At 44.7% G+C, this 13378-nt stretch overlaps 2 long non-coding RNA genes across 2 annotated transcripts; one reads left to right on the top strand and one right to left on the bottom strand.

Moving 5' to 3' along the window:
* Positions 1 to 2880: 2880 nt before the first annotated feature.
* Positions 2881 to 9513, bottom strand: LOC140690426 (uncharacterized). Its single transcript, XR_012065698.1, has 2 exons — positions 9196 to 9513; positions 2881 to 3118 (listed from the first exon to the last, which is right to left on the bottom strand). It is a non-coding gene; the product is annotated as an uncharacterized lncRNA (long non-coding RNA).
* Positions 9514 to 10316: 803 nt separating this feature from the next.
* Positions 10317 to 12193, top strand: LOC140690447 (uncharacterized). The gene is made up of 3 exons (XR_012065716.1): positions 10317 to 10426; positions 11027 to 11172; positions 11911 to 12193. It is a non-coding gene; the product is annotated as an uncharacterized lncRNA (long non-coding RNA).
* Positions 12194 to 13378: the final 1185 nt, after the last annotated feature.

The following is a 13378-nucleotide window of genomic DNA, read 5'->3' as shown; positions in this document are numbered from 1 at the left end:
CCTAAGAAAAAGCTAAAGCAAGAACACAAAACCAGAATCAGGTAAGAACATCCTCTGGGCATCCTCTCTACTCCACTCTTCAGTCCTTGGTTCTTGCAGGTTCTCTGGGGCCCCAGGTGGCCTCTCTGGGGTCTCCTACCTTCAGGACAAAGCTCCTAAACGAATATGCAAAAAGCAGTAACTAACAGGGGCTCATTGTCTGCCTCTCAGGAGTATTTACAAGTTCAAGCCCTTACAAGCAGGATCTTACAGATGCCTTGATAGCTGAGGTAGAGAAGTCGGGGGTTTGGAGACGTGGGAGACCCAAGTCTTTAGAACCACACTTCTGCTTTGGTTACACAGCGGGGAAGGTGTCTCATGAGCTGAGCTGACACCGCGCCTTGCACAGTAGCGGGTGCCCACAACATCTAGTTCCTACCACCCACTGGAAACAGATTTATGCAAAATGCCTGCCACCCACCCACCCACCCCCTCATGTGTGCAGGTAAGTGGCTTTTGATGGACTAGCTGGTTTAAAATTTCAGTCTCAAATTGGCTAAATAAAAAAAATCAAAATAATGAATTTGTATCAGTCAGGCAAGTGATAGGAACTTATAAAATGAGAATCCCAGAAGGGACTCTGACAGGTAAAAGGGAGATTAGGGGTTTAAGAGGAAATATGAAAAACAAATAGTTGAAGACAAAAAGAGAAGCGGTGTGGGAGGGGAGGGCCGCACAGCTGCTGCAACTTTTGCCAACTCTGAGCTGGGCGCCCTGGGCTGGCAGGGCTGGGGGGAGCCACACCGGGCCCCCTGGAGGGTCATGTTGGGTTTTCCCAGAAATGCCCCTCACTTGCACCCTGTGGCCACGGGAGATGTGCCAGTGAGACCGGAGGGAAGGGGGCAGGGCACAACCGTTAAAAGACCGATACAGCCGGTGAGGATACGGGATAAATTGATTAGAACCAACCAGGCCCAAGATGGCAGAAGACTCGCCTTCCAGTGGACCTGGGGTCTCAATATGGCTCATTGTAACACATAAGCATGTTAAATGGCACACTCACGGGTGCCAGGACCGTTCCGAGGCTGACCCTTAAGGGCCAGAAAGTGGGCGGTGGCCCAATTCCTGGAAATCCCCACCCCCTTCCCCCAAATAATTAGAATAACCCTCCCGCTTATTAGCATATGAAATTACCCAGCCCATAAAAACAACCTCCCCAGCAACCACCAGGGCCCCTCCCTTTCTGAGAGGATCCTGTGCCCTGGGGCTACTCTCCCTTCTGGGAAGACCGCTTCTGTTATGGAACATACATCTCTCTAAATAATCTTGCTTTCTCTTTGCTATGGCTCCCTCTTAAATTCTTTCTGCGCTACAAGGACAAGGACCTACTCTCAGGTCGCAACAGGCTGTCTGCCAGCAGGACCTAACTCTCGGAGCCTCCCTCCATCTCTCGCTATTTCCAGCTTTTGCCACATGGGGAGGAAGGGAGAGGAGGAGGAAGAGGCCGGCAGTGGGAAGAAAGCAGCTAGACTAGGCCTAAAGTTTTGCATGTCTAACTTTAGTTTCTATATTTAATTATCTAAGTTTGCCTTAGCCTGTGGATTTCAGCCCTGACCACTCATTGGAATCTCATGGGTTCTTTGAATAATCAGGGTCTCCAGGCCCCATCCCCTACCATTTTAAAGAGAGTGCTTGCAGGTGGGACTGGATTTTTTGCAGTTTTAAAGCTGCCAGGTGATTCCAATGGGCAGCCGGGCCTGGCGGGCTTGAGAGCAGCTTTCTCACCGCGCGTGGGACAAGGGTGTCCATTTAGCAGGTCAGGAATTCCTCCTGCAGAGGATGTCTCTAGGGCAAGAGGTCCCGCCCTCTCAGCTTCAGTGTGTGTAGAACCTGACCTACCCTCCTGGCCTTTCCCAGATGCCTTTCCCAGAGAGCTGCCTCCTCACCCACCTCCTCCTTGGGGCAATCTCACCAAATCCCTCCCTGCCTAAAGCAATACAGTATCTGACAAGGGTGCTAGGGAAGGTGTGCGGGAAAGCTGGGGATGGGGGAGAGGTTGGCACTTTCTTCCCCACCTGTACAGATGCCCCTAAGTCCGAGCTTCTCAAACCTTCACTGGGCACAGGAATCGCCTGGGGATCTTGTCAGAATACAGATTCTGATTCAGGAGGCCTGGGGTGGGGCCTGAGAGTCTGCGTTTCTAACGAGCTCCACGTGGTGCTGATGCTGCCGGTCGGGGGACCCACTTGGAGCAGCAAGGCTGTAGGATGCTACCTCCCTCTGCCCCTTTCTTGGCAGTTTTGGGGGTTTATATTTGGACCAACTGGGTTAGATGTCTTCATAGTAACCTGAGGTACCAGGAATGAGGGAGCCTGAGATCCTTACTTGGGGTAGGAGGTGACTAGACTGATTTGCCTCAGACAAGGTGAGGGCTTGATGCTACACTAAGACTAGAGCCCAGGTGAGGTGTGTCCTTCTCCTGGTCAGGTAACAAAGCTGTGACCTCATTTCCGGAAAAGCTACCTTGACCTCAAAGCAACATGGAAGGATAGCCCCCCTCCTGCCCATGCCCTCTGTGACTGTCCGTTTAAGGCTGCCATCTGCGCTCACACTGACCTGATTGTACGTGAATCACCTGCTCTCTCCTGCCCCTCCTCCATGGGCCAATTCCTACCCTGTTTCCTTAAGGGAAGAGAGGTCATAGGAAGCAATGGTCGTAAAAGTCTGGAGCTGAGAATGAGTGCTCAATAAATACACTTGCTGGATGAATGTGGATAAAATAATATGCTCAAATATTCTGCTCAATGTTTCCAAAGCAACAGCGTCAGGACACAGTGGTGTCATTTAAGGGGAAATATTCAGCAGGGCCCATGCTGTAAACATCTTCATGATAGCTACAACTTAAAGGATTTCTTTGAGTTTATTTCTTCCAAAACACTGCCTCTCTTAGCTGCTGAGCTTTCAGTGTCTTGCCGAACTCCCAGTGGGTCTTCATGCAGTCTTGTTCCCTGGCAAAGGGATCAGGCAGGACCTGGCCATCCTCAGAGGAAGGCTGAGGCTATTTGCATCTCTACCACAAGGAAATGACTACTGACAGTTCCAAGTAAAGCAGAAATATTAAGAATGACGAGTGAAGTTCCTGTACCAGGGAAAAAAAAAAGGAACATTAATCAAAAAGTATTAAAAAGCCAGAGCATAGCAGTAAATTGTAGATGTGAAACCATATTTAAAATCTGCATGAAAGTTGTTTGCATTGTCCCTTGGAATCTGCAAAACTGTGCTAGATTTCAGTTGGCTGGTTCAGAATTCTTTGACTATGATAGGTCAGTATATTACACTTCTGATTTCCTCGTATTATTTTCCTCCAGAAACATGGGCTCCATCACCATTTAAAAATTCTGTGAAAAGACAAGTCGCACATTTAGGAACTGATTAGCCAGCCTGTAAATGGTCCAAACATTTGAATTTTCCTGCCGCCTGCTTCTGGCTGATGTATGCAAAAGAAGAAAAATGAAGGGAGATGAAACTCAAATCAATATATTTTGTGCTTATTAAAAGTTTGATGGGAAAAATATGGGTGGCCAAGAATATACTGAAGTTACTATCTGTTGCTCGCCAACCCAAGGCTTCCAGGTTATCTATGGTGGATGCAAACCTTTTCCTGCACCTGGAGTTGGTCCTTAAGAATGGTTTCCTTCATCTTGGGACCAGAGACCACTAGATACAAAATCACACTTGAGCCTACTTCTTCCCTCACATATAATTTTTCACAGCTGCAGTGTGGGTGGAATTAGGGAAGTCCGGTTAACTTTCGCACAGAGGAGATGATCAGGGATCCAGGAGAGAGAGATCTGAGAAGGGCGGGTTTTGTTGGAGGGAAGGAAAGAGCTGTAACGCAGTGCTGTTTGGAGTTGCTGATGCCATCTGGGCGTCTGGGGAGAGTCCACTAAAACGGGAAAAGGGTTTGACTTTGGAGACACTGAAAGTTCGCGCTGTGAAGACCTTCGCCTTGTTACCAGCACCTCGGCGTCTGTGGGGCTGTTGGCCATAAGTAGACAGTGCTGGTCTGGGGTGCAGTTCCTGGGGAGCCACAGGGGTAAGGAGTGCCGTATGGTAGGGAAATGGAGACTGGGTCTCTGCCCAAAAGCAGAGCTAGGGCGGGGCTTCCCCCACGTGAAAAACAAAAAGCTGGAAAAAGCTACCCCAACAGCTGGCAAAGTTTCTGTCTTCTCATCGCTGCGTGTCCAGGGAGAAAGGTGGGAGGACAGAGATGCATCCTTTTAAGAGGACTGCGCTAGGCTGCTCCCTGATTCTGAAATATCCCTGAGGTTTTTCCAGGACCTGGTTCTGAACTGTGGGCTCTGGGGATATGGAGGGTGGGAGCCAGGGGAGCCCAGAGACAGAAACTTGCCATGAAGCAGGAGCCTAGAAAACAAACTTTGAAACTTGAACTCTCGGCAGAAAAATCAATATCAGGAAGGTCAATGTAATTAATTCATTCAATTTGAAATTAAAATCATATAACACAATGAAAAGGATTTTAAAATGAGTTATGTTTAGGATCTTTAAAGGCCAATGAAGAAAAATCATCCACAGACATCAACAAAATATGATGAAGCAATAACCGGGCAAAAATAAGTGAAGAACGGGAGGGTATGAGAAATAAGCAGTTAGAAATCTGAAAAAGAAAAGATGATTATAATTTAAAAATTCAATGAATAGGATAAATTCTAGACTAAATACAGGCAAAGAGTAAATGAAGATAATACTATATAATATACTAGGGTGAAGGCCAGAGAAACAGACTGAGAAAGACAGACCAGACAGACATGGAAGGCAGGAGAGACTCTAACACACACCAATAAAGAGCCAAGAAAGTGTGAAAGTGTAAATTCCAGAGAAGCATTATTTGAAGACCGTATAGGTAAAAAGAAGAGTATTCCAGAATTGAATAACACTATGAGTCCACACATTAAAGATTCTCTGAGAAAGAAGAAATAAAATTCGACCCATACATAGACATATCTTTGTGAAACTGAAGAACATTAATGATAAACAGAAAGCCTTCGGCCCTATCGCAGAGAAACGACTTATTACCTATATAGGAACGTTTAGGTCGAAAGCCCACTTCTCATCAGCAACGGTCAATGCTAGCAGCTAACGGGCAGAGTCGTCAAAGTGCTGGGAAAATACCTGTTAGCCTGGAGTTCTACTCAGCTTTATTATCATACAAGAGTGGGGACAAATGGATGTCCTTTGTAGAAATACAAAGACCAAGGGAGCTCACTACCCACCAAGCCTCTCAGAAGAGCCACTTAGCAAAAAGAAGAATGAATCCAGAGAAAAACAAATGGAATCAAGAAACAACAGCAGACGCGGAAGTAAACTGGTTAATTTAATCAATTATTGATTATAGAAGAAGAAAAACAAATAAGCAAGTTTTTGTGCATTTTATTATTATTTTTTAAGATGGAGTTCTGGACAATAACCATGAGAAAGAGGCCTGAGTATATTGGTTTCCTACTACCATGTCAGTGCCCCAAGAGACAGTAGTTGCCTTTGCTGTAACTCCAACCCTTAGAGCGGTGCCTGTCACACGGGAGGTGGTCAGTGTCTGTTGAATGGATAAATGAATGAGGTGGGTAGAAGCAGAGATTTGATAGGCAAGTGTACTCCAGTTGTTGCCTTGTTCTGGAGGGCATGAGAGATACAGATAAAAATAAGGTTAGTGCTAAAAGAATAGAAATGCCATCAAAAGCATCAGGCAAAAAAGAAGAAAACAAAAAGATCATAGAAAATTGTATTAGTCCAACAGAAGGCAGACAAGAAGAAAGAGAAGAAAAGTAAAAACTGACAAAGAGGAACCAGACAGTAGAAGTAAGTTCGAATGTATGAGCAGTAATCACAATAAATATAAATTGAATCAACCTACCAATTAAAGGACAGAGACCATCAAATTGGATTAGACCAAATGAACAATAGCAACAAACCAAATCCAGAAGGCTTCTAGGACAGGGAAAGGTTAAAAAGAAAAGTCTGGGAAGTGATATTCAAGGCATACATTAATTGAATGAAGCTTTTACAATGTTAATGGCAAATATAATATAATTTAATTTTTTAAATGTTACTGAAGATAAAGAAAGACATTGCATCATGCTAAAAAAAAATCACAAGATACAATAAGCATAATTTTGTATGCTCCTGACATAAAACCCTGAAATATATAAACGCTGAAAGAATCAGAAGTTAACTAAAGCAAGATTAACCGTGGAAGGTTTTTAATACATCTGTATTTGAATGTGCCAGATCAAGTAAATAGCAATTAGATTATCTATAGGAGATTTGTTCAAAGGGATAAAAAAAATTTCTTATAAGAAATACAGATATAGAGGTCTGCTTCCAGCAAACATCGATAATGTATATTCCTTAAAGAAAGCATGAAGCTTTAAGAAAAGGAGCATGTATAAGGACACAGTGTTCATACAAGTGTCTATTATTAAAAGCAATTAAATAAAAATCAATTAAAAATTTTAACATACTTGGAAACCAAAGCATGTGCTCCTAAGGAGCTTATGGGTTGAAGATAATTCATCATGTTGGAAACAGGATGATTAGAATTGGATCGCAATAACAGAACCACACGTTGTGATAGTTGGAGGGGAACCTATAGCTTTGTATTTGCATTAAGAAAATAAAAATGATGAAAGATACAGGAATTTTTAAATTGAAGATTCTTAAAGGACGGCAGAGAAAATTCAAGAATGAAGACTATGATAAAATCAAGAGAAAAACTAATGAAATAGAAAACAAGCATTAGAGAAGCTTTTTAAAGATCTAAAGCAAATAGGACACAAATGAGGATTTGTTAAATCTGCCTAGTGTATACATGAAGTATATATTAGATACAATATGTTATTATATGAAATATAGTATATATAATATAAATATATTAAGTAATATAAACAATACAGCATTTATATTAATATAATATACAATTACAATATTTATATATAATACATATTCTGTACTTTTCTATATGATTGAAAAAGTAAATTAAAATACTGGGGATGAGAGGTCTGCAAAATGCTTTTGCCTAGATCATGATTTTGCCAAGATTAAGTATACTCTGAATTCTCAGTGGCAGAGGCTCATTTTGGCCATTGGCACTTTACGTGACCTGTCTGCGCTCTTGCTTTTCTGCAAAGACATCAAAGTTGCTATTCTTGCTACAAAGAATGTGGCAGAAGAATGTCCCTAAATTGCCCCAGTAATTCTCTGGTAAGTAGAGCTAAGGGAGTTTATTTGCTAAAGCCAAATGTACGCTGAAGTAGCTGTCACACTTCTAAGGGATGCTTTTATGGGTTTTGTCTCTCTGTGTGAAAACATGTATGAGGGAATTAAAGGAACATAATGTTATGGATCACAGAATTTGGAGGTGGAAAGGGAACTCCTGTTTGTCCTCTTTTCCACGGCAGGGAGGCCTTTTACAATGTCACAGAGCAGGATGTTCTGTTGGAACAACACGGAAAAGGCTCAGCTCCTATTGAACAGAAGTCCCTGCGACTCTCACCCACTACTTTTAGCTTCTAGAGCAACACATACAAAGTTTACTCACTTCCAAATGACAACCCTTCAGATGTTTTAAAACAACAATCTGGTCCCTCTTGAGACTCCTCTGCTCCTGGTAACACATCCTCAATCCTTTCAGAAAGGGACTAGCAATCATACGCCAAGTGCCTTAGATACAGAGTTTGATAATCTTCGAATTCCCTGTGATTACCCACGTCTCAGATAGGGAAACTGAGGCTCAGGGAATTTGAGTCACTTAGCCTAAGGTTAATAAAGCAGCAGAGCTAGGCAACTTTGACTAGGCCTAAGGACTTTCTGCTTCTCCATGCTGTTTGTGAGACAGGTGGTCCTCCGGGGACCCCTCATCCCACCCTGCCTTCTCCTGCTTCTTGTGTGCTCAGACCTTGACCCTGGAATCTGCTACTGAGAACTGGACATGACATAATGACTTTGAATAGTACTTTGTGATATTTTAGCTTATTTGATCCTCTTTCCAACCCTTTAAATATGCAAGAAAGGCCTTAGAATTCACATTCTACAGATTAGGAAACTGAGGCTCAGTGACAGAAATCAATCAAACCTTAAGTGAAAGAATTGGGATGCAAACCCAAATTCACATTCAAAAGCAGTCTTTCTTGTTGCACCAAGAGGCTGGTCCATAATGCAGAATCTCACCATCATTAAGAACTGATCCACCCTAGTTAATCTGGACTTAAGTATCATCATTGTTCATATACAGCCTAAAATGGCCTTGGCTCCTTTACCAGCCATATGACACTATTGCCTTATGTGGATTCTGTTAGTAAGTGCCCCCCCCCCAATTTCTTCTGTTTTACAAGAACTGCTGTAACATCCCAGCTTCTCTTTGTGCAGTTGAGTTTACATTGTCCTTGTGAAACTCCTTTTGCCTCCATCCCAATGGACTCAACCCCAGGCCCCAGCCTGGGCCAGTATTTCAGAATATCACTCTGTCGTCCAATGTGGTAGCTACTCCTGTTAGAACTAGGAAACCCACACTCTTGACAAGCCTCTGTTTGCTCTCGTGATGGGGTTGTTGATGACACTGGGGAAAGCACCCCGCTGAGATCTGAACCCGAGGGTGTGAGTTCCAAGCATAGTGTCCCGCTGAGATCTGAACCCGAGGGTGTGAGTTCCAAGCATAGTGTCCTGAAGAAATATGGTTGCAGGGAAGGGAAATCAATGTATGCTCAGATGCCACCACTGCACCACGACTGGGAAAACCGTGGGTGTGTTGTGGGAGGAGCAGCGTGGGTACCAACCCCCATGGAGATACATTCTCTTTACACAGAGTGGGAAGGTGATGGGTTTGGGAGAAATGAGACGCCTCCTCCTGACATAAAATCAGTCTCCTAATTTATTACAGATCATGCTCAAGGTCACGGCGGAGGTTACTCAGTGCCATTGCTTTCCCCCACCTTTGCCTCATTGGTGGGATTCAGGCTGCTCGGAAAGATCCCATCGTAGCTGCCTGCCTTTGGAGCTTGCTCTCAACTGAAGGAGACCCCCACCCCCACCCCCCACACAGCTTGCTTTTCTCTAATTTCTTAGCACTGTCTCCCAAACAGATGGTGTTTATAGACGGGAGAGAAATGGAAGTTATTCAGCTGCAAGGCTGGTGATCCTTACCCAGAAACGGCCCCTCTGAAGATGCCGGCCAGAGGAGGGTCCGCACAGATGCAGCCACAAAAAAGTTCCGAGCAGAGACTGATGGGCCCGGCCTGCGCTGTGTCCTGGGGACAGAATGACAACCGATTGTGTGTTTAGCCAGTTAAATGGAATAAATAGATCTGTTTTCTGCTGGCTTTTCCCTGCTTCTCTTTGGACTTCAGGGCTGTGTGTGTGAAAGTTTTATGTTCCTGCAGCCAGCAGCAAACAGAGATCCGCCTTTCCCTGGGCCGGTGGTCCATCACGCTGACAGGAGGTGTTTACTGAGCTCCTGCTGGGTTCCTGTGCTCTGCTTCTCACAGGTTGCTGTGGGGACCCGGGGAAAACCCTAAGGTTCTATGGTTGCCAAGGAGGCGGGGCTGTCAGGGCAGCCTGCCCGCTGAGAACCATCCCGGCAAAGGTAGAAATAAGGCAGGCGGCCATGAGGGAGTGAGGCGGGCAGTGCGATTGTGCTGGTATGTTGGGAACTACAGGAATAACAATTAAACGTGGAATCACACACACACACACACACACGCACGCATTTGGCATCCAGGAAACGGGTGCAGATGAAAAGGAGGTTCGGGTTTGAGATTTGTGAGAGAGGCCTGATTTCTGGACCAGCTGCCGGAAGAGTGTGAATGGAGGGGACCAGCAGTGGGTAGGGAGCACAGGGTGGCGTGGAGGTCCCAGGTCCTGAGAGGGATCATGGAAAAGGACCCAGTTTCCCCATAACCTCAAGACAGGGGGTTACTAGTCCAGACAGGCTTCCTAGTGGGTCAGGGGCCCGTGTGTAAGAGGGTCTGGGAAAACGTGGGATTTTGAGGCAATCTCTGAACCTTAGCTGACAACAATTTTAGGGACTTCTCTGTGTCACCCTCTCCTTCCCCCCAAAAAAGGTAATTTCTCTTTTGGTCAATGCCTAAAATGTCTGTAGTAGAGAAGTGCTTTTACATCACAATTTGAGGTAAGGCCTAAAATCCGCCTACTGAGGGAGACGACCCCCCAGGAATGTTCCAGGACCAGCTTTGGATTCCATGAGGCCTGGGAGTCATCCCATCTCTGCCACCGGCTTCTCTGGTGATTCCTTGGTCCCCAGCTAGAACACCAGCTCCCTGTGGGTAGGGATTTCATGTCAGCATCAAACGTCAGCATGAAAGTGCTTGGCACGTGATTGGCTGCCAGTAAATACTTGTCGAAGGAAGGAAGAAAGGTGTCTGGGAAGAAGGGAGGGAGGGAGGGAGGGAAGGAGAGAACCGAAATGGGATTTAGAAATACGCTGTCTCTAATTCAATCACCACCCTCACCCAAACTTTAATGCGGTCAAGAGAGGTAAGTGACCAGCCAGGGGGAACAGGTCTCTTTACTCTTCAACTAGGTTAACCACTCCCTCTTTCTTGAGTGGTGGCGATGGGGGAGGAGGGGACAGCTTTGAGAATAGCTTAAATTATACGCGGTTTCTCAACCTCAGCATTATTGACATTTGGGGCTGGACAGTCCTCTGTTGTGGAGACTGTCTTGTGCACTGTAAGGTGATTAGCTGCATTCCTGGCTTCTACCCACTCAATATCAGTAGCACTGCCCTTGGCACCCACCTCTGAGTTGTGACAACCAAAATGTCTCTAGGCATTGCCAAATATCCTGGGGCAGAGGGATTTGGTGGCAGGCGGCGGGAACAGGGGTAGGGGTGACAACATTGGCCAAGATCAAGAACCATTGGATTAGAAGATAATAGATCATGTAATGATTAACTACTAATTAGGTAAGGAATACTTAAACTCCAGTGCTTAAACAGAAGTGGGGGACATTTCAGGCTTTCAGGGGGTGCTCAAAGCACATCCTGTGGAGAGAACCAGAAACTTGGGATCTGGGAAGTTTCCAAACTCCGGAAGCAGAGGAATATTCATCAACATGATGACTCAGGAAATGAATATTCTTGTGGTCTGCCTGCCATTCCAGGTAAGAATTTAAGAAATTTAATAAGAAAATTGATCTGTCCGCACATGGTGGAAGAGAATCTAATGAACAAGCCAGGCAGATTCAAAAGCCTCAAATTATTCTCCCTAATACCGGCCCAGCCATTTTTGAACACAATTATGGACTTGAAACCCCACAGGGGAATTCAGTGGAAATCATTTAAACATTTATTTGATGTGAAATCTCTGACCCAAGCAATTCATAGATCAATTAAAGAAGTAAGGTCTGGGAGATTTGACGGTAACATAGTTTTGAGTTTTGCTGACAAACGGCCAGTACAAGTAATAATTAGTGGCATCTTAAATTAGATCTGAATGTGAATAAGAATCAAGGATCCCACAGGGCTCGGTACAGGAAACTGTATTATCCAATAGACAGTGCTTATTAACAACCTGGAGGGAAAAGTAAATTCAACCTAGATTAAATTTGTGGATAATGCAAAATGAGTGAGAAATGGCAAATGCAGAAGATAAATTAAAGTTAAGATTACCAAAGACCCGGACATTTGAGCATCTTGGTCAGAACTAAATAAGATGGAATTTAATGAGACGAGGGAAAGTATGACATGGTTAGGTTTGATTACACTTGACAGTCTGAGTAATCAGATAGCACAGACAAGGGAGAGGGCGGTATGGTGGTGGATAAACTAAAGGGAAACTTGCTATTCCTCAAACACACCTTAGAAGGCGGGCTTAATAACGTAGCATATTGTGTCTTAAGGAGATTTCGCAGCAGAGGAAGTGAGAAGTGCCGGACACACAGCTGCTGCACCTGCAACCCTAGTGCAGGGGTAGAGAGTTTTGCTGCAGGGAAGTGGGATTCTGGTGAAGTTGGTACCCTGGTGATGGCTACAAGGTGATTCAGTGCTTTACAAACTATCATTCTACCAGCACCACCACCGTCATCATCATCACCTACTGAGTTCCTACAGGTAGCCCAGCCTTGCTATAACAACTTTATCTGACCTAAAAACAGATCTATAATAAAGGCAGCTGAATGTTAATTTGTTACTTAAACACATACTTGTATATTGAAGACCAGAGCATTCTTGACAAAATACACAAGAGGAAGATAAAGATCAGTGTAACCCAAAAGATTTCTTTTTCCCTGATAACATAGAATAATATTAAAATCACTTACAATGTTTCAGTGTTTTTTTCCCCTTTAACCTTAAAAAAAATCCTTTCAACAACAAGATATTATTATCAACATTTTACAAACGAGAAACTGAGCCACAGAGAGGTGAAATGTTTTGCCCAAAGTGAGGCAGGAAGTGGCAGAGAAGGGATAAACAGCCCATATTCCTCGGGGGAAAAAACTGAAGCAGGGGGAATCTGTGAGAAAACTTAGAAGATTCCTGGCAAATTTGAGAGAAGTGGTGAATTCTATTTGTAGGCAAATTCGGTTTGTTGGCTCACGTTGAAGAAACATGACATTTGTCTTGAATAAGCGCCCACGTCCTTTTTCGGAACCTCCCTCTGTTGGTTAGGGATTTATTTGGTTGTAAGGATATCTTTACCAACGGTGGCTTAAACAAAGCAGGGTTTATTTGTAACGTGTAAAAAGAGACAGAGGTGGATGCTAGCAATGATTTCCCATTTCAGCAATTGCCAGGGCTGACATCTCTGTGTATTTCTTGGCCTTTCTCTCATGGTGGCAAAATGGTGCTAGAGCTGGATGCAGTGCCTGTTGCCAACACAGGAAGGAGGTGGAGGGGTGGTGTCACCCACCTCTGTCCTTTTCCTAGGAAGACAAAAGCTTCCCAGAAGCCGCCAGACTTCCTCTAAGGTCCCCTTGGCCAAAATGGGACAGATGAGCACTCCTGCCTGGGGAGAGACTGGAAAAGCAGGACGCAGGATTCTTATGACTGAGTTGAAACAGCCATTGGGTAAGGGGCTAACTGTATCTGCAACAGCCCCTTTCTGCCTTCTCTCTTCCCTTCAACCAAGCGACCTGATTCCAGCAGTGTCTTGATCTGAGCAGCTGCCAGGTTCTGGCTGAAGTGGGAGCCAGCAGGGAGCTAAGGGGTGCCTCTTCCCATTGTTGGCTTCCAGTAGAGCATTTCCAAAGGAATCCAAATCCCAAGTCTGTAGGAACGGGTTCTGGAAAGCTCTCCCTTTGCAGGGGTCAGCATCATGGAGGAGTTTGAATGTTCACCAGGGTAAAGATCCACTGGCATTTTTGGCCA

This window comes from Vicugna pacos, chromosome 30 (assembly GCF_048564905.1).
Source record: "Vicugna pacos chromosome 30, VicPac4, whole genome shotgun sequence".
Classification (NCBI taxonomy): Eukaryota; Metazoa; Chordata; class Mammalia; order Artiodactyla; family Camelidae; genus Vicugna; species Vicugna pacos.
This window is presented reverse-complemented; position numbering and strand designations above follow the sequence as displayed.